This window comes from Pristiophorus japonicus, chromosome 6, assembly GCF_044704955.1.
Source record: "Pristiophorus japonicus isolate sPriJap1 chromosome 6, sPriJap1.hap1, whole genome shotgun sequence".
NCBI classification, from domain to species: Eukaryota; Metazoa; Chordata; class Chondrichthyes; family Pristiophoridae; genus Pristiophorus; species Pristiophorus japonicus.
The window spans coordinates 232,100,933-232,125,738 of record NC_091982.1 but is presented as its reverse complement, the minus strand read 5'-3'; the positions used below and the strand labels follow the sequence as shown (position 1 = coordinate 232,125,738).

General features: G+C 44.5%; 1 pseudogene; it reads right to left on the bottom strand.

The window, feature by feature from the left end:
• Positions 1-2,266: 2,266 nt before the first annotated feature.
• Positions 2,267-24,806, bottom strand: part of LOC139265503 (carboxypeptidase B-like) — a 29,601-nt pseudogene continuing 7,061 nt past the window's right edge.

Below are 24,806 nucleotides of genomic sequence, written 5' to 3'. Positions count from 1 at the left end.
CCAAGGAAGTGGCATACAAATTGGCCAGAAATAGCAGTGAACCCGGAGACTGGGAGAAATTTAGAACTCAGCAGAGGAGTACAAAGGGTTTGATTAGGGCAGGGAAAATGGAGTACGAGAAGAAGCTTGCAGGGAACATTAAGACGGATTGCAAAAGTTTCTATAGATATGTAAAGAGAAAAAGGTTAGTAAAGACAAATGTATGTCCCCTGCAGTCAGAATCAGGGGAAGTCATAACGGGGAACAAAGAAATGGCAGACCAATTGAACAAGTACTTTGGTTCGGTATTCACCAAGGAGGACACTAACAACCTTCCGGATATAAGAGGGGTCAGAGGGTCTAGTAAGGAGGAGGAACTGAGGGAAATCCTTATTAGTCGGGAAATTGTGTTGGGGAAATTAATGGGATTGAAGGCCGATAAATCCCCAGGGCCTGATGGACTGCATCCCAGAGGACTTAAGGAGGTGGCCTTGGAAATAGCGGATGCATTGACAGTCATTTTCCAACATTCCATTGACTCTGGATCAGTTCCTATGGAGTGGAGGGTAGCCAATGTTACCCCACTTTTTAAAAAAGGAGGGAGAGAGAAAACAGGGAATTATAGCCTGACATCGGTAGTGGGTAAGATGATGGAATCAATTATTAAGGATGTCATCGCAGCGCATTTGGAAAGAGGTGACATGATAGGTCCAAGTCAACATGGATTTGTGAAAGGGAAATCATGCTTGACAAATCTTCTGTAATTTTTTGAGGATGTTTCCAGTAGAGTGGACAAGGGAGAACCAGTTGATGTGATATATTTGGACTTTCAGAAGGCTTTCGACAAGGTCCCACACAAAAGATTAATGTGCAAAGTTAAAGCACATGGGATTGGGGTTAGTGTGCTGACATGGATTGAGAACTCGTTGTCAGACAGGAAGCAAAGAGTAGGAGTAAATGGGTACTTTTCAGAATGGCAGGCGGTGACTAGTGGGGTACCGCAAGGTTCTGTGCTGGGGCCCCAGCTGTTTACACTGTACATTAATGATTTAGACGAGGGGATTAAATGTAGTATCTCCAAATTTGCAGATGACACTAAGTTGGGTGGCAGTGTGAGCTGCGAGGAGGATGCTATGAGGCTGCAGAGTGACTTGGATAGGTTAGGTGAGTGGGCAAATGCATGGCAGATGAAGTATAATGTGGATAAATGTGAGGTTATCCACTTTGGTGGTAAAAACAGAGAGACAGATTATTATCTGAATGGTGACAGATTAGGAAAAGGGGAGGTGCAACGAGACCTGGGTATCATGGTACATCAGTCATTGAAGGTTGGCATGCAGGTACAGCAGGCGGTTAAGAAAGCAAATGGCATGTTGGCCTTCATAGCGAGGGGATTTGAGTACAGGGACAGGGAGGTGTTGCTACAGTTGTACAGGGCATTGGTGAGGCCACACCTGGAGTATTGTGTACAGTTTTGGTCTCCTAACCTGAGGAAGGACATTCTTGCTATTGAGGGAGTGCAGCGAAGGTTCACCAGACTGATTCCCGGGATGGCGGGACTGACCTATCAAGAAAGACTGGATCAACTGGGCTTGTATTCACTGGAGTTCAGAAGAATGAGAGGGGACCTCAAAAAAACGTTTAAAATTCTGATGGGTTTAGACAGGTTAGATGCAGGAAGAATGTTCCCAATGTTGGGGAAGTCCAGAACCAGGGGTCACAGTCTTAGGATAAGGGGTAAGCCATTTAGGACCGAGATGAGGAGGAACTTCTTCACCCAGAGAGTGATGAACCTGTGGAATTGTCTACCACAGAAAGTTGTTGAGGCCAATTCACTAAATATATTCAAAAAAGAGTTAGATGTAGTCCTTACTACTAGGGGGATTAAGGGGTATGGCGAGAAAGCAGGAAGCGGGTACTGAAGTTGCATGTTCAGCCATGAACTCATTGAATGGCGGTGCAGGCTAGAAGGGCCGAATGGCCTGCTCCTGCACCTATTTTCTATGTTTCTATGTTTTCTATGTTTTGGGATTCGGAATCAAAAGATGGATGAAAGTATCAATGATTATATCATAGCATTAAAAAAGCTATCGATGAACAGTAATTTTGGAAACTTTCAAAACCGAGCATTACGGGATCGTTTTGTTTGTGGAGTGAAAAATGATGCGATCAGAAGGAAGTTACTGATGACGGATGATTGACTTTTGAGATTGCTTGTCAGACAGCGAGGTCGACGGGCATGGCCGAAAAATATTCCCGAGAATTAAATAATGATTACAGTCGTCAGTCAACCGAGGTAAATATCACCTGCAGGTTCAAAGTAAAAGACGTACATGGGCGAAAGTCTCAGCAACTGGAAATTTTACCAGAGCGTCGAAGTCATGCTATAGGTGCCTGGGACAACACATTGCTAAAAGTTGTCCATACGTGAAGGAAGAGTGTTTCTTCTGCAGAAAGACTGTGCATCTTGCAAAGGCATGCCGGCTGAAGGGTAAACCAGCTTTTAAAGCTATGAGTCCAGCGTTCAAAGCTGTGAGTACAAATCCAAAGAGACTACATGGCTTGGAAGAAGAATAACAGGACGAGGAGATATTAGACTTACACGTCATCAGGAGCACGAGGTTAACGGACAGCAATTCAGAAATCATCAAAATCCACCTAGATGTTGCAGGATTCAAGATACCAATGGAAATTGATACGGGTGCCTCCGTGAGTGTAATACCAGAGTCACTGTACCGCGACAAATTGCGTGATTTTGAACTGGAGAAACCCAAGATAGAGCTGCGAGGCTACTCGGGAGAGAAAATTCCGGCAGTAGGCCTGATCACCGTACCAGTGAAATATAAAGATCAATTTTAGAACTTGCCTCTAATAATAGTGAAAGGAGACAAGACTGCTTTACTATGAAGAATTTGGTTGAGCTCACTGAAGCTGGATTGGAGTAAGATCTTCTCTGTGGCAGCGAGATTTTCATCAACGGATGAGGTTATCAAGCAGTATCCGAAGGTGTTCTGCGAAACGGGCAGTCTGATCCAAGGCTTCAAGGCGAGTGTCAGGGTACAGAAGGAAGCTAGATCGGTTTACTACAAGCCACGTTCCGTACCATAAGCACTCAAGGAGAAAGTTGAGCAAGAACTCAAAAGACTAGAGACTGAGAACATTATTTGTAAGATAGATCGATGTAATTGGACTACACCCATTGTTGTTGTACCTAAGTCTGATGGTAAAGTAAGATTCTGTGGTGATTATAAGGTAACCGTAAACCAGGTTCTGGAGGGTAATGTCCCCAATATATTGCCGAATATAGAAGATTTGTTCACAACACTGACAGGTGGTCAGATCTTCTCAAAACTGGATCTTACAAATGCCTACTTACAGCTTGAACTAGATGAGGAGTCCAAGTCATGTTTGACTATAAACACTCATCTAGGCCTATATCAATTTAATAGGCTACCGTTTGGAGTGTCTTCCACCCCTGCCATATTCCAAGGGGTGATGAACCAGATTTTGCAAGTTATTGAAGGGGTAGTATGTTATTTGGATGACATACTAATTTCAGCACCAAATAGGCAAATTTATAATAACATTTTGAATGAAATCCTCAAACGGCTAGAGAAGCACAGAGTACGAGTATCTGCTCGTAAGTGTGACTTATTTAAAAACTCAGTGGAGTACTTAGGGTACAGAGTAGACAAAGATGGTTTACATCCAACCATGGAAAAATTGGATGCAATCAGAAATGCACCCACTCCCAGGAATGTCACTGAACTTCGTTCATTCTTGGGTCTTTTGAACTATTATGGGAAATTCCTACCAAATTTGGCTACAGTATTACATCCACTGAATGAACTTTTGAAAAAACAGGTCCAGTGGAAGTGGTCAAAAGAATGCGATACAGCATTCAAGGAATGTAAAAAAAGATTGGTAGAGAGCACCATGTTAGTTCACTATGACATATCTAACAAGATTAAGCTAGCATGTGATACCTCTCCCTATGGAGTTGGGGCAGTAATCTCTCATGTATCAAGTAGTGGGGAGGAGAGACCAATTGCTTTTGCTTCACGCACTCTCAGTGCTAGTGAGAGAAATTATGCGCAAATTGAAAGGGAAGCTTTGGCATTAATTTTTGGGGTCAAGAAGTTTCACAAATACTTGTAAGGTCGTAAATTTACCATCGTTACAGACCATAAGCCCCTAACAGCAATCCTCCATCCAAAGTCCCCAGTTCCAACATTAGCCCGAATGCAGAGATGGGCTTTGATTTTGTCAGCATATACATATGATATTGAATACAGACAATCAGCTGATCACAGTAATGCTGATGCAATGTCTAGATTGTCTTCCCCATCATAGAGTACACCCGATAGGGAAGAAGTGTTTTATTTTTCATACGTTGATGAACTGCCAGTCACAGCTGGGGAGATTGGTAGAGCAACCAAATGTGACCCCGTGATATCAAAGGTGTATGAGTATATTGTAACTGGATGGCTAAACCAGGTAACAGACAAAGATACACATCCATTCTTCATTCGTAAGAATGAATTATCAGTAGATAAAGATTGTATCACGTGGGGTGCAAGAGTGGTTATACCAAAGAAATTCAGGTCCAAATTATTAGGAGACCTCCATGACCAGCATCTGGGAATGTGCTTGACCAAGAGTTTTGCACGCAGTTATTTATGGTGGCCAGGTCTTGATAAAGATATAGAGTACATTGTGAGTCAGTGTACGACATGTCAATCAGTAAGCAAGCAACCACCACCAGTATCATTACAGCCATGGAAATGGCCTTCCAGGTTGTGGCAAAGGCTACATATTGATTTTGCTGAGTTAAATGGACAACAATTGTTCATTGTGATTGATAGCCATTCAAAGTGGGTTGAGGTGTTTCCAATGTGGAAAATAACAACAAGTAAAACATTGGACATTTTACAAAAATTATTTTCTGCATTTGGCCTCCCTGAAGAAATTGTTTCGGATAATGGACCACAATTTCGTTCAGAAGAATTTGCACAATTTAAGAGCAAAAATGGTGTGAAACATATCAAGGTTCCACCATACCATCCTGCTTCGAATGGTGCAGCAGAGCGCACTGTACAAATTGTCAAACGTGTCCTCATAAAACAAATGTTAGATCCAAATCCAAGAAAACGACAGTTGTCATTGGATCACAAATTGGCTAATTTTTTGATTACTTATCGAAATACTCTTCATACAACTACTGGTAGAACACCAGCGGAGTTGTTTCTCAAACGACAGCCACGAACCAGATTCTCATTCTTAAAGCCAAATTTGGCACAGTCTGTAGAAGAGACACAAATTAGACAAAAAGAGAATCATAATAAAGGGAGACTAAAAGAGAGAAGAGTGAAATTAACCAGAAGGTGAGAGTGAAGAACCATCACCATAAATGGTTAAAGTGATTACCCGGAAGAGTGGTGAAGATATGTGGTCCTCGCACATATTTGGTAAAGATGTTTGATAATGGACAGGTTAGGTTTGTCCATATTGATCATATTTTACCTACAGACATGGAAGGAGTTGAAGGTGGGAATGATTCAATTATTTCTGACTCATCAGATAGTTTTGATACACCAGTAGCAAATCCTAAATCCAATGTACTGGTAACAAATCCAGGAGAGAATCAGAATGAAAGTCTGAGTCCGAGTCAGGGAAACAAAGAGCCTGAAGTTAGAGTGAGTGCAAATGAAAATCAAGGAAATTCCATGGAGGAAAATGTTCCTCAGGATGAGTCTCAAATGAGTGTGAAATCAACACCATGTTTGGAAGGTTCTGTTCGAGAGCGAAGGTATCCTCTTCGAAACAGAAAACAAGTAGTAAAGTTAAATTTGTAAATATGTATAAAAGTGAAGTTATTTATGATGTTTGTTATAATGGCTTTTTCATTAAGGAGGGAGAAGTGTAATGTCTGTAAGCAGGTAATGCTTGTAGCTCCACACTGTGGATGTGGACATATTGTGTACTGCAGCTGCAGAGTTATAATAAACAGACAGGCAGCTTCCGGTAGCTTCCGCACTGAGTAGCCTGCCATATTAGAAAGCTGTGTGTGTGTGTGTGTGCTCTGTAAAGATATCACAGAGCCCACATTGAGAGAGCAGAGATAGGTTGTTCCTTTTTGTCTTTAATGGAAGCAAAGTCCAAATGCAGATTGAGTTTGTGGTACATAACGTGTATTTTCTTTATGGTCCATACCTTTGGGCTCAATTTTCCCCAGTGATTTGTGCTGTTTTTTTGGGAGCAGACTGCTCTTTCTGGCCTAAGTTGAAAATCCCCAGTTTCCCCAATCAACTTGCACCAGCGTAATTCAGCTAGTTACGATTTATTTAGGTCAGTTTTTTTTTCCGGTGCAGCTGATGCCCAGACACACTAAAAGAATTGAAAAACACAAAGCAGCAACTACCTCCAACCCTGCCCGAAGGCTGTCCAGACCCATTCTCGGTCCCCGGTTCATAGAGAGAGAGAGAGTGAGTCCGGGTACCGAGAATGGGACCGGACTGAGAATGGGACTGGACCGGCAGCCTTCGGGCGGGGTTGGAGGTAAGTTGCTGCCATGTATTTTTCAATTCTTTTAGTGTGTTGGGAGCTGGCTGGATGCTTCAGCTCGCATTGTGTCCCTGGTTACCATGGGTTACAGGTTAGATGCAGGAAGAATGTTCCCAATGTTGGGGAAGTCCAGAACCAGGGGTCACAGTCTAAGGATAAGGGGTAAGCCATTTAGGACCGAGATGAGGAGAAACTTCTTCACCCAGAGAGTGGTGAACCTGTGGAATTCTCTATCACAGAAAGTAGTTGAGGCCAATTCACTAAATATATTCAAAAGAGAGTTAGATGAAGTCCTTACTACTCGGGGGATCAAGGGGTATGGCGAGAAAGCAGGAATGGGGTACTGAAGTTGCATGTTCAGCCATGAACTCATTGAATGGCGGTGCAGGCTAGAAGGGCTGAATGGCCTACTCCTGCACCTATTTTCTATGTTTCTACGTTTCTATGGCAGCCTGATCTTTATGGCGCAGATCAAGGCTCCACCCCCAAAACTAAAGGTTGGGTTACGTCATGCCAAAATGAAGAAATCCAACGGGGAAACTTCGAATATTATTTTTGGGCGTAATTAGGCCCCAAAAAATCGGGCATAACTCTTCAAAAAAATGCTTTGGGGAAAATTGAGCCCTTTAAGTTTGCTTTTATTTGGCCTGTGTGTGAGATTCCAATAAAACAAACCCCACTCAATTCTATTAGTAATTGGATATTTGTCGGGCTCCTTCCTTTTTGAAGGGATAACACAATTGGGATCATTTTCAACGTGGCCGCATGGGCAGTGACTCGAGGAAATGTATTGTTCGCTAGTTGTAGAACTCGCCCGATTTTAGTACCATTGAATCAATGCCACACAAATTGTGGGTTTGATAAAGGGCAGGCAGTCAGCTGTCTCAGGACACTGTCCAGGTGGCGAAGTTAAAAATGATTCCCTTCCTCCACCATGTATCTCCAAAACCATCACTATGACACATGAATCAATTTTGCCAAGGATCTATAGCTTAGAAATTTCTGTTTGGGGTATTAACGAATAAACACTTAGTGGGGGTAATTTCGACTTTTCGTGATAGTATAACTGGCACCGCCTCGATTTCAAAATTCTCATCCTTGTTTTCAAATCCCTCCATGGCCTCGCCCCTCCCTATCTCTGTAATCTCCTCCAGCCCCCGAGATGTCTGCGTTCCTCTATTTCTGCCCTCTTGAGCATCCTTGATTATATTCGCTCAACCATTGGTGGCTGTACCTTCTGTTGTCTGGACCCCGAGCTCTGGAACTCCCTCCCTAAACCTCTCCACCTCGCAACCTCTCTTTCCTCCTTTAAGATGCTCTTTTAAACCTACCTCTTTGACCAAAGCCTGCCCTAATTTCTCCTTATGCGGCTCGGTGTCAATAATACTGTGAAGCGCCTTGGGACGTTTCACTATTTTAAAGGCGCTATATAAATACAAGTTGTTACAGTTGTTGTTGTTGAAGTAAAAATCAGGAGAGGTGTATGATGGGTGTTTAATCCCATATCGTCCATTTTACATGATCCTCCAGTCAAATTAACCTCTCTGTGCTCATATGACATTGCCCTGTCCAATATTTTATTGGAAGAATTAGCCTTTATTTTAGTTATATTGGGCCCAAGTTTTGGGCCACGCCTAGAACGGCGCAGCCCCGACCTGGACGCCCGTTTTTCGCGCCACAAAGTGCGCCTAAAAAATACTTACCTATTCTCCGGCTCCCTGCAGGTCCTCTGGAGCTGGGCGTGGCGCAGCACGAACTGTGGGGGATGGAGCCAGGTCCCTGCGCTGAAAACAATGCCGGGACCTCTGCACATGCGCGCTACAGTGGGCGTGCATGTGCAGTAGCTCCAAGCGCCCAAAATTGTGTGGGAGGGGCCTGAAGCACGCAGCCCCTAGCCCTGGCCGAATGGGCTTACTGGGGCAGCATGGATCAGGCTGTACCTCCCACGGCCAGCTCCTGCTTCCTCCTGACCCAACCCGACTCCACCCCCCACCCCCCCGCCCCGGACCGGACCGGACCCGAACAGACTCCCACCCCCCCCCCCTCCTCGCCCCCGGACCGGACCCGTGCTCCCCCCCACACCCCCGGACCTGACCCGATCCGAACAGATTCCCACTTCCCCCCCCCCCCCCCGCCGGACCTGACTCACCCCCCCCCCCCCCGCTCCCGGACCCGACCCGACCTGCGCTCCCACCCCCGCCCCCGGACCCAACCCGAACAGACTCCCACTCCCACACCCCCCCCCCCCCCCCCCCGGCCCCTGCCCCCGGACCGGACCCGACCCGCGCTCCCCCCCTCCCCTCCCCCCCACCCGGGCCTGACCCGACCCCCGGCCACCTACCTTTAAATCAAGTCTTGGGCCCGGCCAGGCCCGGCCCGTTCAGCCTCCCTTCTCCCCCTCCCTTCTCCCCCTCCCTTCCTCCCCCTTCCCTTCCCCTCCCTCCCTTCTCTCCCTCCCCTCCCTTGTCCCCCTCCCTCCCTTCTCCCCTTCTTCCCTTCTCCACCTCCCTCCTTTCTCCCCCTCCCTCCCTTCTCCCCCTCTCTCCCCTCCCCCCTCTCTCCACCCCCTTCCACCCCCCCTCCACCCCCCCTCCACAACCCCCCTCCTCCCCCCTCCCCCCCTCCACAATCCCCCTCCTCCCCCTCCCCCCTCCCCCTCCCCCCCACCTCCACCTCCCTCCCCCTCCACCCCCCCTCCTCACCCTTCCCCCCCCGCCTCCCCTCCCCCCTCGCTGTCAGAAACACAGACTCAGAGAGTGAGAGAGACACACACAGACAGACAGACAGATAAAGACACTGACAGAGACACACTGAGGGGGGCCCCGTCCCAGCACGCTGTTGGAGGGCTCCCGGTGCTGCAGTCGGTAAGTGGAAAATGTTTTATTTATTGATTTTTATATTTTTTTTATTTTTTATTAATTTTTTTTGATTAATTTATTGGTTGATTTATTGATGTATTTATCATTTATTATTGATAATGGCTCTTTATTTGTAAAACTGAAGTGTTTAATGTTTGTAAACTTCCCTTTAAACCCCCCCACCCCGTCATTCCCTACGCCTGATTTGTAACCTACGCCTGATTTTCTAAGTGTAGACAAGGTTTTTCTGAGCGTACAGAAATCTACACTTACTCCATTCTAAGTTAGTTTGGAGTAAGTTTTCACTGCCTAAACTTTCAAAATGGGCGTAAGTGGCCGGACACGCTCCCTTTTGAAAAAAAAATTCTGTTCCAAACTGAAACTGTTCTAACTGACGAGAACTGGAGCAAACTAAATGCCGAGAATTGCAATTTCTAAGATACTCCATTCTAAACAAGTTGCTCCAAAAAAACAGGAGCAACTCAGACCAAAACTTCCCCCTTTATCCCGCTCCATAAAACAGTTGACAGGTGAAAGATGTATAATGAGTGCGTTAAACCACAGTCCACCAGCAGTCATTTCTAAGCTGACATGAGCTAAGTGGAAGGACTCATTTGCCACATGTAAGCCCAGATCGGAACATTTCTGGGTCAGCACTCATACAGCGATAAGACTCCACATTATTGTGTTGAAGAAGATGAAAGAACTCTTTCATTTGTGTGGGTGTGCTCAGAATAACCAAGTTCAGGCCGGCCAAAATTTGCTTTTGCCTTTTTGTACTGGGGATATTTCTTTGTCAAATGTCTAAAAGTATTTTTGAATTTTCTTCATTTTCAGTTGCAAAATGCCTCATGCCCCCAATATAATTATTTGAACAAAATACGTGAAACAAACAATGGAAACAGCAATATAGGTCAGCAGTGCCTGGGGAAAGGTTTAACATGAAATGTGGGTTAGCTTGGTGAAAGACATGAAACAATGGTACTCGTGTTGAGTTGTTTTATTTTAGCACAATACTTAGGTTATAAAGCTTTTCACAATGTACAACAAATTTTCCCAGGAGTTGCTCCGTTTTTTTTTGGAGCAACTAGATTTATTTGGAGTATCTTAAAAATCGCAATTCTGCCCATTTAATTTGCTCCAGTGTAAGTGAGTTAGTTAGGTTTTTTTTAGTTTAGTTTTTTTTCCAAAAGAGGGCGTTACCAGCCACTTACACCTATTTTGCCCATTTAAGCAAGTTTAGACAGCTAAAAGTTACTCCAAACTAATTTAGGCCAGCGTATGTGGCCACTTGTGTCTGCACAGAAAAACCTTGCAGTGAGCTAAGAAATCAGCACAGGTAGCCAGAGATGGAGGGGGGAGGGAAGTGAGAGGACCCTGCAAAGCACTAAACATCTTCACAACAAGATTAAAGAAGCACAAATACATTTAAAGCACCAAGCACTAAACAAAGCACAAAAATAAGCATAACAAATAAAAAATAAAGGAAGCTGAGAAGACCTGCACCTAGCACCAAGACTTGCAAAGCACTAAACAAAGCACAAAAAGTAATAAGCAATTAATTAACAAATAAAAAATAGAAGGAACCCTGCACCTAAAACACCAAGACGAAAGTAATAAGCAATCAATTAATCAATAAATAACAAATAAAAAATAGAAGTCCTACCTTAGGGAACGCAGCGGGCTGCCAAGAGGGAGCCTATTTGGCCAAAACTGGAGGCAGCATGCTTCAGGCCCCTCCCACACAGCTTGCGGAGTGTCGCAGAGATTCGGGCTGCGAGGAGCTACTGCGCATGCGCGCACATTCTAGCGCGCATGTGCAGAGGTCTCGACACTGTTTTCAGCGCCGGGACCTGGCTCCGCCTCCCCACTGGATGTGCTGCACCACGCCGAGCACAAAGACGTCCTGAGGAGCGGGGAGAATTGAAAGGTAACTTTTCAGCGTCTTTTTTAGTCATCAGGTGCGCCATTTTTACAGAGGGAGGTGGAAACTTGGGCCCATTGTGTTTAAGAAGATGAAAGAACCCTTTCATTTGTGCGGGTGTGCTCAGAACAACACCAAGTTCAGGTCGGCCAAAATTTGCTTACGCCTTTTTGTACTGGGGATATTTCTTTGTCAAATGTCTAAAGGTATTTTTGAATTTTCTTCATTTACAGTTGCAAAATATCTCATGAAATATAATTATTTGATTAAAAAAAATTACACAAACAATGGAAACAGCAATATAGGTCAACAGTGCCTGGGGAAAGGTTTAACATGAAATGTGGATTAGCTTGGTGAAAGACATGAAACAATGGTACTCGTGTTGAGTTGTTTTATTCTAGGTTATAAAGCCTTTCCCAATGTACAAGGCACAAAATCATTCTTGATTAAAACATTTTTTTTTAGTAACAATGAAAGTGAACAATGGGCAGATAATATGATCTTTGGCTCATGTAGCACTGATGTGTGCTGGGTGCCAACTCCTTGCATTGTGGGATTCTGAAAGCTGAGAGCTGCCCGGAAGCCTGTGTCCAGGTGTGTTGTCTTAAATATATTCAATGTCCTAGCTTCCACAGCTCTCTGAGGCCCAACAACACTCATGGTGCCGACTACCTGTGCACTTGTTATGTGTAAGGGGGCTGAAAACAAACACATTTCTAGTAAAAATCTTTGGTCATGTAAAGTTAAGTGCCAGACTTGGACTGCAAGGTGGAACCTTCACGTCTGCCGGTATAGAAACATAGAAACATAAAAATATAGAAAATAGGTGCAGGAGTAGGCCATTCGGCCCTTCGAGCCTGCACCACCATTCGATATGATCATGGCTGATCATGCAACTTCAGTACCCCAGTCCTGCTTTCTCTCCATACCCCTTGATCCCTTTAGCCGTAAGGGCCACATCTAATTCCCTTTTGAATATATCTAACAAACTGGCCTGAACAACTTTCTGTGGTAGAGAATTCCACAGGTTCACAATTCTCTGAGTGAAGAAGTTTCTCCTCATCTCGGTCCTAAGTGGCTTACCCCTTATCCTTAGACTGTGACCCCTGGTTCTGGACTTCCCCAACATCGGGAACATTCTTCCTGCATCTAACCTGTTCAATCCCGTCAGAATTTTATATGAGATCCCTTCTCATTCTTCTAAATTCCAGTGAATATAAGCCTAGTTGATCCAGTTTTTCTTCATATGTCAGTCCTGCCATCCCGGGAATCAGTCTGGTGAACCTTCGCTGCTCTCCCTCAATAGCAAGAATGTCCTTCCTCAGATTAGGAGACCAAAACTGAACACAATATTCTACCTTCTTGCGCCTGAAATAACAGACTCCCCTCCCCCAGCAGATCCCATACTAGGGACAAGGGAACACTTGGCTTGGGAGTCCCCTACCTCTGGTCACTAGTTAACAGAATTCTGTCCACAGCAAGGCCCCCAAGGATTTGCCTGAGAAAACCAGTACCCAGTGTCTCCAGGTCCTACTCTCGTTCCTGGGCCTTCCCAAACACCGCGATCTAACTTACGGTGAGAGTGCGCTGCAAGGCTTGCAGAAATCTGGGGCTGATATCTTAGCCCACAACTATGATTCTAATAGCTGAATTTGGTTTGTGCAATCTGAGTATATAGAATCATACTGCACAGAACGAGGCCATTCGACCCATCGAGCCCGTACCAGCTCTCTGAAAGAGCTACCAATTAATCTCACTGCCCCGCTCTTTCCCCGTGATCCTGCATCTCTTTTCCTTTTCAAGTATATATCTAATTCCCTTTTGAAGGTTACTATTCAATCTTCTTCCATCAACCCTTCCTGCATTAAATACCATTCAGTCAGTTATGGGAGGAATGTATTTCTTTAACTTCCAGCAGTTCCTGCTCAGTTATACCTCAAATTATTTGAAGCTACAGGAATAATTTGAATAAGTATCCAGGTGCAGTTTTCATTGAGTGTATTTTTTCAATAGAGAGGCTGTGTGTGTGTGTGTGAGTGTGTGTGTGTGTGTGAGTGTGTGTGTGTGTGTGTGTGTGAGTGTGTGTGTGAGTGTGTGTGTGTGTGAGTGTGTGTGCGAGTGTGTGTGTGTGTGTGTGAGTGTGTGTGTGAGTGTGTGTGTGTGTGAGTGTGTGTGCGAGTGTGTGTGTGTGCAAGTGTGTATGCGTGCGAGTGTGTGCGTGTGAGTGTGTGTGAGTGCGTGCGTGTGAGTGTGAGTGTGTGTGAATGTGAGTGTGTGAGTGTGTGTGTATGTGTGTGTGCGAATGTGTGTGTGTGCGTGTGAGTGTGAGTGTGTGTGTGTGCGTGTGTGTGAGCGTGTGTGTGTTGGTGTGAGTGTATGTGTGTGTGTGTGAGAGTGTGTGTGTGAGTGTGTGTGTGTGTGTGTGTGTATGTGTGCACATCTATGAGAAAAAGATGACAGTGTATTGCTAACAAACCTGTTGTCACTTTTGTTTTATATTTTACAATCCACAGAAAATGAATAACGCAGACATATTTCCATATGCTAATATGAATTCAATTTTCAAAAACAAGTTGGCTTTCTAAGCTATTTGAAGCTCACCTGTGTTTCGTTGGCCTAGAAAAGTAATTATCGGGATTGCTAACACCTGTGAGGCAGACCGAGGGGTTGAAATTCAACTTAAGCAGGGGTGAATCAGCCCATTATACATTCTGCCCCATTTTACTTTCATTGACTATTGCTACTGTTGTTTTGCACCCCTGCTGAAGTTGAATTTTGCTCCCAGAGAAATAGAAAGATAGGCAGAGTATCTTTCTGCCTTCTAATTTGATTTCTGTTTTATTTTATAAGTTGAAATTTGAAAGCGAGGCAAACTTCTGAGGGAAATGGATAGGAAGTGAGGTTAGAAGGGTGATGGGGAGGATGGAAACAGGCAGAGGAGTAGGAGGCATCCAGCTTCTCACCGCACAGCTTGGTGGATGGAAGGTTGGTTGACCGACGGAGATACGAGGAAAACAGAGGATAGACAAATTGATCAAAGAGTTTGATGGCGAAGAGTTAGGGTTAGTGATGGGAGTGAAGGGGTGCTAAGAATGGGAGAGGTTAGTTGGAGAGTGAAGGGTCGGAGATTCAATGGGAGCAGGGGATGGGGAGGGGGACGCATGAGCAACCTGCAATCATTGCTGGCTCCTTTCCCCACCACACCACGTCACCTGTCACCTCCCACCCGGAAGGAATGAAACAAAGAAAAAAATCACAGATAGAAGCAGAAGAGGACAGAGAAGAAGCAGAAAGAAGAGTTCTGGAGCGAGAAGCCGAAGAGAGGAGAACTGAAGACTGAATGAGAAGTGAAGAGACAGAAAGAGAAACAGGAACACAACGACAACAAAGGCAGACTTACCCTGTGCAACACAATGGGAAATTGACTAGCTCATTTCAAAATATCTTTACTCTTGCCCCCACCATACACAAAAATAGTTAGCTATAAATTCTAAACCTTAAATTCAGCCTACATACAATTGCAATATTTTCTGGGTAATCAACAAATGCTTTTCTTTCACCCAGTGGGTTAATATAATTGAGAACATAAGTGGCGATATAGTTGATCGCCAACATAGTTTCTTCACACGTTGGCCTGATCAGGGACTCAGGCAACAGGAAGCCGTATCTGCCAGTGTCACGGAGTTCAAAGGTAAAAGGATACTTAATACCCAGATCATAGGCCCAGTCATCTGAACCTCCAGCTGAAGGATCTAGAAATAAAAAAGAATAGGATAAAACTTATGACCCTCTACAGAATATGACTTCTGGAATATACAATAGAATCATAGAATGGTTACGGCACGGAAGAAGGCATTTAAAAGCCCGTCGAGCACTTGCCGGCTCATTGCAAGGGCACCTCAGCTAGTCCCATTGCCTGCCCTTTCCCTGTAGCCCTGCAAAGTTTTTTTCCTTCAGGTACTTATTCAACTCCCTTTTGAAAGCAGTGATTGAGTCTGCCTCCAGCACCCTCTCAGGCAGTGCATTCCAGATCCTAACCACTCACTGCATAAAAAAGTTTTTCCTCATGTCGCCTTTGGTTCTTCTGCCAATCACCTTAAATCTGTGTCCTCTGGTTCTCGACCCTTCGTCAATGGGAACAGTTTCTCTCCATCTACTCTGTCCAGACCCCTCATGATTTTGAATATGTAGTGCTGACATATGGAAATGTGTTATAGGCCTGGATTTTCCAATTCTGTTCTTGCCAGCCCCTGGGCTACTGTTCATTAAAGTGAATGGCGTAAAGCAAAGCACAATCCTGTCCTTACTTGCCACAATTAGGTATAACTACCAGGCATCACCGACATTGATCAGGAGCAAAAACCAAGATGGACTTTCTCCTCCCTAAAACAGGCCAAATGTAGCTTCGCTATCATTGCTGTGTCTGGCATGTCCTATCTCAGCATGGTCCGGTGATCAAACTTGGCACTTTTCCTGGTCAGTGTGGCTCAGCTGCTCATGGGCTTAATCATGTGAGCCATTGGGCGAGCTCAATGCCTGTTTTTAACTGGTGTTAGATGATATGGGACAGTCTTCGATGAGAAAATGAGAAGCTGACATGCTCCTGGTTCTGATGACTACAAGGAAATGAACGAGATCAGAATGAAGTGGCTCTCCATTCTTTTACATAGACAATGGGGAGAATGATAGAACTATAACTATAAACCCATATCCCACTACCCTGTGACAGTGCGTCAGAGCTACACATCAGAACATCACAGCGCCATCCCAAATTGACTGAGTTTGTTTCTAAATATAGTGCAGTTTTACACACTAAAAACAGGATGATTAACAATGCTTACATATTGTGCTTGCTCCAGGCCCATATGTATATTGAGTTCCATGAAGACTGCTCAAGGCCTTAACTGCATTCCTAGCCATGATATTCTGGTAAAAGAAATCACAGAACAAAAAGCGCAGTTACTAGTAAAATACGATAGGGAAAGTCTTATTTTGTTGCATTTTAATTCTTCATCTGCAATGTTAAGAAAGGTTTTTACATTGAATTACATAGAATGAACAGCACAGAAACAGTCCATTCGGGCCGACTGGTCTATGCCGGCGTTTATGCTCCACACGAGCCTCCTCCCACCCCGCTTCATCTCACCCTATCAGCAGAACCTTCTATTTCTTTCTCTCTCGTGTGTTTATTTAGCTTTCCCTTAAATGCAGCTATACTATTCGCCTCAACTACTCCATGGGGTGTCAAGTTTCTCATTCACACTACTCGTTGGGTAAAGAAGTTTCTCCTGAATTCCAGATTGGAGTTATTAATGACCATGCTCTATTTATAGCCACTAGCTTTGGTATTTGGTATTGAATCCTGAGGATTGTATATGTGTATGTTGGTATGGGGGTGTATGGTGGGGTCGGGGCGTGGGACAGAGGACATAACTCACCTGACAACTGTGCTTGGAAGAGATGTTAAAAACAGACCAAAATACCCTGAGGCAGGAAGGCTTTGTGTGCTGTGAAACATTTCCTGGTAGTTTAGCATATTTTCACTTTGGGAGTGAAAGATCTAACCAACAATGTTATTCTCATTCTCTGCCTATTAAAGCTGTTCCAAACTTAGGCAGTGTTGTGGCTAGGAACAAAGTTGAGGATTAGCTATTGAAAATAACCCAGTAATCCAGTTTTAGAAGGGGCAGGTCCTGTCCGACCAACCCCCCTTTTTATGAGAAAGTGACATTTCCAGTGGATGCTTGAAAGCCTGATATAGTTCATCCAGATTACCAGAAAACCTCATTAAAATCCCACATGACAGGTGCTACACAGGTTTAGAGAAAAAGCTTGGAGAGCGATAAGGAATTGGCTGAGTAGAAACAACAGATGTTAGATAAGGGAGCCATGCTGGGCTGGGGAGATGTACTGGGCGGCGTGCCTCGTGCACCAGAACCCCCTATTATTGACGATCTATTCAATCTAGTCTCAGAATGCAATGTGAGTTGGTCAAATTCACAGATAATACAGTAGCGGGATGGGGGATGGGGGGCAGAAGATCTGCTGAAGCCACAAAGGAATTACAGAAGGACCGAAGCAATATTTGTAAGTGGGCAGAATTACAACAACAGATGAAATACATAACAAGGTCGGACACAATGGAAGAAAATATAGGGGAGGTGCTTACTTAATGAACGATATTGAAACCACTAAAGAAACGGCTGGAAGAGCTCTAGGAGTGATGGTAAACTCAACATTGACCATGTCAAGTTATTGAGGAGCCGCAATTAAGGAAGCAAATGGAATAATTAAATCAGAGACTGCTGTGGTGAAAATCTAGGCTGACGCTCCAGTGCAGTGCTGAGGGAGTGCTGCACAGTACTGAGGGAGGTGCTGCCTTTCAGATGAGACGTTAAACTGAGGCCCCATCTGTCCTCTCAGGTGACCGTAAAAGATCCCACGGCACTATTTTGAAGAGAGTAGAGGAGTTCTCCCCAGTGTCCCGGCCAATATTTATCCTTCAACCAACATCATTATCTCATGGCTGTTTGTGGGACGTTGTTGTGCCCCGATTGACTGCCACTTTTCCTACGTTGCAACAGTGACTACATTGCCAAAGGACTTCATTGGCTGTAAAGTGCTTTGGGATGTTCTGAGGTTATGAAAGGCACTATATAAATCAATCTTTTGTTTAGTACTTTAGCAGGCTACACCTTGAATATGACATTTGATTCAGGTCAGCAAGGCACACAGGGGATATTCAAGTTCTGGAAATGGTGCAGAGAAAGGTCACAAAGTTGATCTCAGTGTCGCAGAACTGGGTTAGAAAAACTTGAACACTCCAGCCTTGAAAGGAAGGGAATTAGAGGTATATAAGATACTAATTAGAATAGAAAGGGTCAGTCCTGAGCACTATTTCAACTTAAACCATGACTGCAGGTCAAGAGGACGCAGGTACTAATTGGCAAGTGTAGGAATGATGCCAGGAAGAACTTCTTCACGCAACCTGGATACTTTTATCCTGAATTGCATTTCACAGATAGGCGCTTGTTAAATGATTTGGAGGTAAGACAATGCTAAATCCATTTACTAAGAATAGATGACTACCTGTCCCACCTGTGACAGGGACTGTGGTTTTCGTATTGGACTGTTCAGCCACTAAGGACTCATGTGAAGAGTGGAAACAAGTCTTCCTCGATTCCGAGGGTTGTCTATGATGATGAATAGATGAAATAGTGAATGGGAAAGTCTGGAGCCATTCAAGTGGGAATTAGATATCGTGATGTGAGCTTTTATGAAAGGATAAATGATGTGGTCAGATGGCTTTTCTTATTGAACTTATCTTTCTGATCTTTGTAAAGGTCAGTGTCAGTGCCAACTACAGTGTTTTCTCAAAAATACACCGTAATTTTCAGCCCTGAGGTGAATGGATTTTCTACCTTACACTGTCTCCACCTCTCAATCATTTAACTAGCGAATATCTGTGAAATGAGGATTAGAGTAAGAGTATGCAGATTGTAACAGATTGTAAAGTAAAAGTAAAACAATTCATTAGCCTACAAAAAATGCCTGAGGTTATACAGCAGTAACGCTTAGTTACTCCACGCTGCCAAATTACTTTGGGAAGAAATGGCTTGTTGCTGCAATATTGCTGAAGACATGAATGTAGCTTATTAATGTAATGAGTTTAATGGGTTTTTCCATTTCCAAATGCTCCCACATCATTCCAATTGCACATCCCAATTTAGTGTTGCCGCATAGGCTAAAAGCTGATACACTGACTCCGTCCCTCTCACCAACTTCTGTCTGAGGCTCAACCAGACTGTTCGCATCCTTCGTGTCATATTTGGCCTGAAATGAGCTTTCAACCACATATCCGCAGCATAACTAAGACCACCTATTTCCACCTCTGTGACATCACCCGTCTCCGCCCTTGCCTCAGCTCATCCGCTGCTGAAACCCTCATCAATGCCTTTGTTACTTCCAGACATGATTATTCCAACGCACTCCTGGCTGGCCTTCTGTCATATATCTTACATTATTATATATAACTGTATCCTAACATGCTATACATGACTGTAATAAGATATGACCTGTAACCACCAGCATACCTTACCACCAGGGGTGCACTTGCAAGAGACAGGTATATAAGGGCAGGTCTCAGGCAAGTGCAGCATTCCAGAGCTGTGAAATAAAGGTGCAGGTCCAGAGTGACCTTGACTTCACTACATGTCTCGTGTGAATCTGTACTGAGGGGACAGGACTTAACACCTCCCACATTCTACTCTCCGTAAACTAGAGGTGTTCCAAAACTTTGCTGCCCGTGTCCTAACTTGCACCAAGTCCTGTTCATCCATCATCCCAGTGCTTGCTGATCTACATTGACTTCCGGTTGAGTAACGCATCCTTATTTTCAAATCCCTCCGTGGCCTCGTCCCTTCCTATCTCTGTAATCTCCTCCAGCCCCACAACCTCCCTGAGATGTCTGCGCTCCTCTAATTCTGTCTTCTTGACCATTCCTGATTATAACCATTGGTGAACTTCCTGAACTCATCATCATAGGCGGTCCCTCAAACGAGGATGACTTGCTTCCACGAGTTCACAGGTGTTTCGATGAAGGACCCGATGTTCCAGTCCTGAACTCCAATTGAGGGGGTGGAAGATGTCTGTGCGTGGATTTTTTTAACGTGTGGTGACCGTTGCACACCAGCCACCCCAAACTGAACTTCATTTCAGAGATAGTCACTTGCTAAATGATTGGGAGATAAAGACAATGCAAAGTACATTTACTAGTAATAGATGAAATAGTGAATGGGAAACTCTGGAGCCATTCAAGAGGCAGTTAGATACTATGATGCCCAGGCCCCAAACTCTGGCACTCCCTGCCTAAACCTCTCTACCTCTTTTTCCTCCTTCAAGACGCTCCTTAAAACATACCTCATTGACCAAGCTTTTCGTCACCTGCACTAATTTCTACTTATGTGGCTCAGTGTCAAATTTTTATCGTATAATACCCCTGTGAAGCGTCTTGGGACATTAAAGGTGCTATATAAATAGAAGTTGTTGTTGTTGTGATGATAGGTGATCTGCAATGTTGCTAAGCTGGAGCCTGCAGCATTTTGTCTACAATGTATGCTGGTTATCCAGTAGCATTGGCTACGGAGGACTGTCAATAGCAGGATGGTGGTCCATGGAGTCAGGGAGTACGCTAGGCATATTGCTCGAATCTGATGGTATGCCACACATTGGATCTTCCATCTCAGACACCTGGGAACGCCTGATGAACACTGCCCTGTGACAGAGCTGCATCATCTACTCGAGAAGATCTCCAGAGACAATCAAATATTTATGCAGCACTGCTAATAGCTGTCAACAACAAAAACTTGTATTTATATAGCGCCTTTAACATGGTAAAACATCCCAAGGTGCTTCACAAAATTTGACAATGAGCCACATCGGGAGATATTAGGACAGCTGGCCAAAAGCTTGGTCAAAGAGGTGGGTTTTTAGGGGTATCTTAAGGGAGGAGAGAGAGGTACAGAAGTGGAGAGGTTTAGGGAGGGAAGAGCTTGGGGCCTAGGCAGCTGAAGGCACGGCCGCCAATGGTGGAGCGATTATAATCAGCGATGCGCAAGAGACCAGAATTGGAGGAGTGCAGAGATCTCAGAGGGATGTAGGGCTGGAGGAGGTTACAGAGCTCGGGAGGCATGAGGCCATGGAGGGATTTGAAAACAAGGTTGAGAATTTTAAAATCAATGTGTTGCCGGAATGGGAGCCAATGTAGGTCAACAAGCACAGGAGTGATGGGTGAGCGGGACTTGGTGCGAATCAGGATGCGGGCAGCAGTGATTTGGATGTCAAAGTGCACATAACCCTCACTTTATTATCTGTTAGTCTTATTTTAGCCTGGTTCAGGTGACATCTGCAGTTTGGGCCACTCGCTGTCCAACAATGTATCAAGGAGGTCACAGATGCATCATACAGCAGGGCCAACAACTTCATTAGTTTTACTCCTAATCAAGAAAAAGAAATATGATCACTGCTGGCTGGGAAAGAGGAGGAAAATTTACCAAGGGACACGCAGGAGCATAGACTGTAGACCTCCAGCCTTGTTTCGTTTGTGTTTCAGCTGCTTTGCCATCCAGTTTGGTTGGTGTAGCGGAGGAAACTCATCCCATAATTCTGATGCGTGTTACTGCATACACCTGGTGTTGATGCTATATTTGAACTTGTTAACCTACTGTTAATGTGCAACGTACAAACTTACCCACATTGCACTAATTCCTCCCAGTTAAATCTGGTGTGAAAACACATGAGGGAGCCAGAGAGCCTCAATGCTGAGTCGGACAGGAACAGATCTTTGACTGCAAGTTGAATTTGGTTATGGGATGTTTGTTTATGTGTGAGGAAATCAGATATAGTAGATGAGGGAAAGATACAAATAAATTGTCTGTTGATCAAAAAACTAAAGGGAATGCTTAAGGGAAGAGGGCGGAAGAATGTATGGGAACAGATAAGCAGGAGTTGATCATCAAGTATAAACGGATAGTAATAAAATAATAACTTTTATTTATATAGCGCCTTTGACGTAATAAAACATCCCAAGGTGTTTCACATCAGTGTTACAAGACAAAACAGATAAATTTGACACCGCCGAGCCACAAAAGAAAAAATTAAGGCTGATGATCAAAGAGGTAGGTTTTAATGAGCATCTTAAAGGAGGAAAAAGAGGTAGAGAGCCAATGTAGGTCAGATAGTACTCGACTTGTGAAGTGAATCACCATAGATCAATGAATTGGCTAACAGTGGACCTTGATAATATGTCATCAGAGGTTGGCGATGGTGACCGAATCCACTGGGTACAAGGTTGCTAAGAAAAGGAGATGTTTCCGGTTAAGCAACGCCTCAATTTCAAAATTCTCATCCTTGTTTTCAAATCCCTCCATGGCCTCGCCCCTCCCTATCGCTGTAATCTTTTTCAGCCTCACAACCCCCCCGAGATGTCTGCGCTCCTCAAATTCTGCCCTCTTGAACATCCCTCTTTATAACTGCTCAACCATCAGTGGCTGTACCTTCTGTTGCCTGGGCCCCAAGCTCTGGAACTCTCTCCCTAAACCTCTGTAATTTCCTCCAGCCCCACAACCCCGCGCCCCCCCCCCACCCCAAGATGTCTGCACTCCTCTAATTCTGCCTTGCTGAACATCCCTGATTATAATCGCTCCACCATTGGTGGCCGTGCCTTCTGTTGCTTGGGCCCTAAGCTCTGGAACTCCCTGCCGAAACCTCTCCGTCTCTCTACCTCTCTCTCCTCCTTCAAGACGCTCCTTAAAACCTACCTCTTTGACCAAGCTTTTGGTCAGCTGTGCTAATTTCTACTTATGCGGTTCGGTGTCAAATTTTTATCTCCTAATACTCCTGAGAAGTGCCTTGGGACGGTTCACTACATTAAAGGTGCTATATAAACATAAGTTGTTGTTATTGTTGAGGGAAACTGGATGGATTAAAGCAGGGCACTTGGGCTGACGGTCTAAGAAAGGAAGTGTCTGACTATAAGTAAAAGCCACACTTAGGACTGATGTCGGGACATTATTCTTTACATAAATATGCAATGGATTTCTGGGTAATGGTTATACAAGGCCTTGGTGAGACCGCACCTGGAGTATTGTGTGCAGTTTTGATCTCCTTACCTAAGAAAGGATATACTTGCCATAGAGGGAGTGCAGCGAAGGTTCACCAGACTGATTCCCGGGATGGCAGGACTGTCGTATGAGGAGAGATTGGGTCGATTAGGCCTATCTTCACTGGAGTTTAGAAGAATGAGAGGGGATCTCATTGAAATGTATAAAATTCTGACTGGGTTGGATAGACTGGATGCGGGGAGGATGTTTCCCCTGGTTGGAAAGTCTAGAACAAGGGGTCACAGTCTCAGGACACAGGATAGGAAATTTAGGACCGAGATGAGGAGAAATGTTTTCACTCAGAGGGTAATGAACCTGTGGAATTCTCTACCACAGAAGGCTATGGAGGCCAAGTCATTGAATATATTTAAGAGGGAGATAGATAGATTTCTAGAAACAAAAGGCATCAAGGGGTATGGGGAAAAAGCGGGAATATGGTGTTGGGATAGATGATCAGCTATGATCATATTGAATGGCGGTGCAGACTCGAAGGGCCGAATGGCTGACTGCTGCTCCTATTTTCTATGTTTCTATATTTCTATGTAAATTAAATGGAGAAGAAAACCTGAGAGTCATTTAAGAAATAGTTGGATGACTTGGTGGACAGAACTGTAGGATCCTTCTCGATTGATGAGCTAAGATTGACTAAGTGGCCTTCTCCATCTGTAGATAGCTTGTTATCTTGTGGCCTTGATTTGCAACATACTTGGATCTGTGAAAAGACATGCACCGAGGAACAGGAGTAGGCCAATCAGCCCCTCGAGCTTGTACCACCATTCAATTAAATTATGGCTGATCTGTATCTCAATTCCATCTAGCCGCCTTGTTTCGGTAACCCCTTCCCGACAACAATCTATCAATCTCAGTTTTGAAATTTTCCAATGACTCCCAGCCTCAGCAGCTTTTTGGGGTAGAGAGATCCAGAATCCCGCTACCCTTTGTGTGAAGAAGTGTTTTCCGACACCTCCCCTGAACAGGTGTTTGCTGCATGGTACTGCCCAATTGCGTGGTAGGACCTGAAACTCTATCCTGACCAGCTTGAGCAGTGAGGCACGTGAATTATTCGTGGTCCTTCCTTTCATGGGTGGACTTGTGACGTTGGATTCATGAAGCAACACAGCAGAGCCCTGACCCTGCTATACCTCCACACGGTAATAGTCAGCTCTCCGTCATCCAGTGGTATGCCCTTCCTCACTAATGATCACTAAAGATCACAGGGTATGGTGACATAGTGGTTATGTTATTAGACTGGCAATCTGGAGGCTGCGACTAATGATCTGGGGACATGAGTTCAAATCCCACAACAGCAGCTGGGTGAATTTAAATTCAGTTCATTAAATAAATTTTGAATTAAAAAACTAATATCAGTAATGGTGACTACGAAACTACCAGATTGTTGTAAAAACCCATTGGGTTCACTAATGCCCTTTAGGGAACGAAATCTGGCCTATGTGTGACTCCAGACCCACAGCAATGTGGTTGAATCTTAACTGCCCTCTGAAATGGCCCAGCAAGCCACTCAGTTGTTGCAAACCGCTACAAAAAAACATACACGGACAACAGCGGTTCAGGTGCACCACCACCTGAGGCAATAGGGATGGGCAATAAATGCTGGCCATGTCAGCGATGCCCACATCCAATGAATTAAAAAAAAAATCACTATGTGTTGCCTTGTCAAACTCACTGTGGTGTCCCCTGCTTCAAGTGCACGGGTAGCACAGAGTGCTGTGGTCTACGTCATCATCTACTGGGCTAGTACCTCCTGGGCTTGTGGCCTGTCTGCTCAAGAGAATTCCACAGGATGAGCCAGTGTTGAGCATA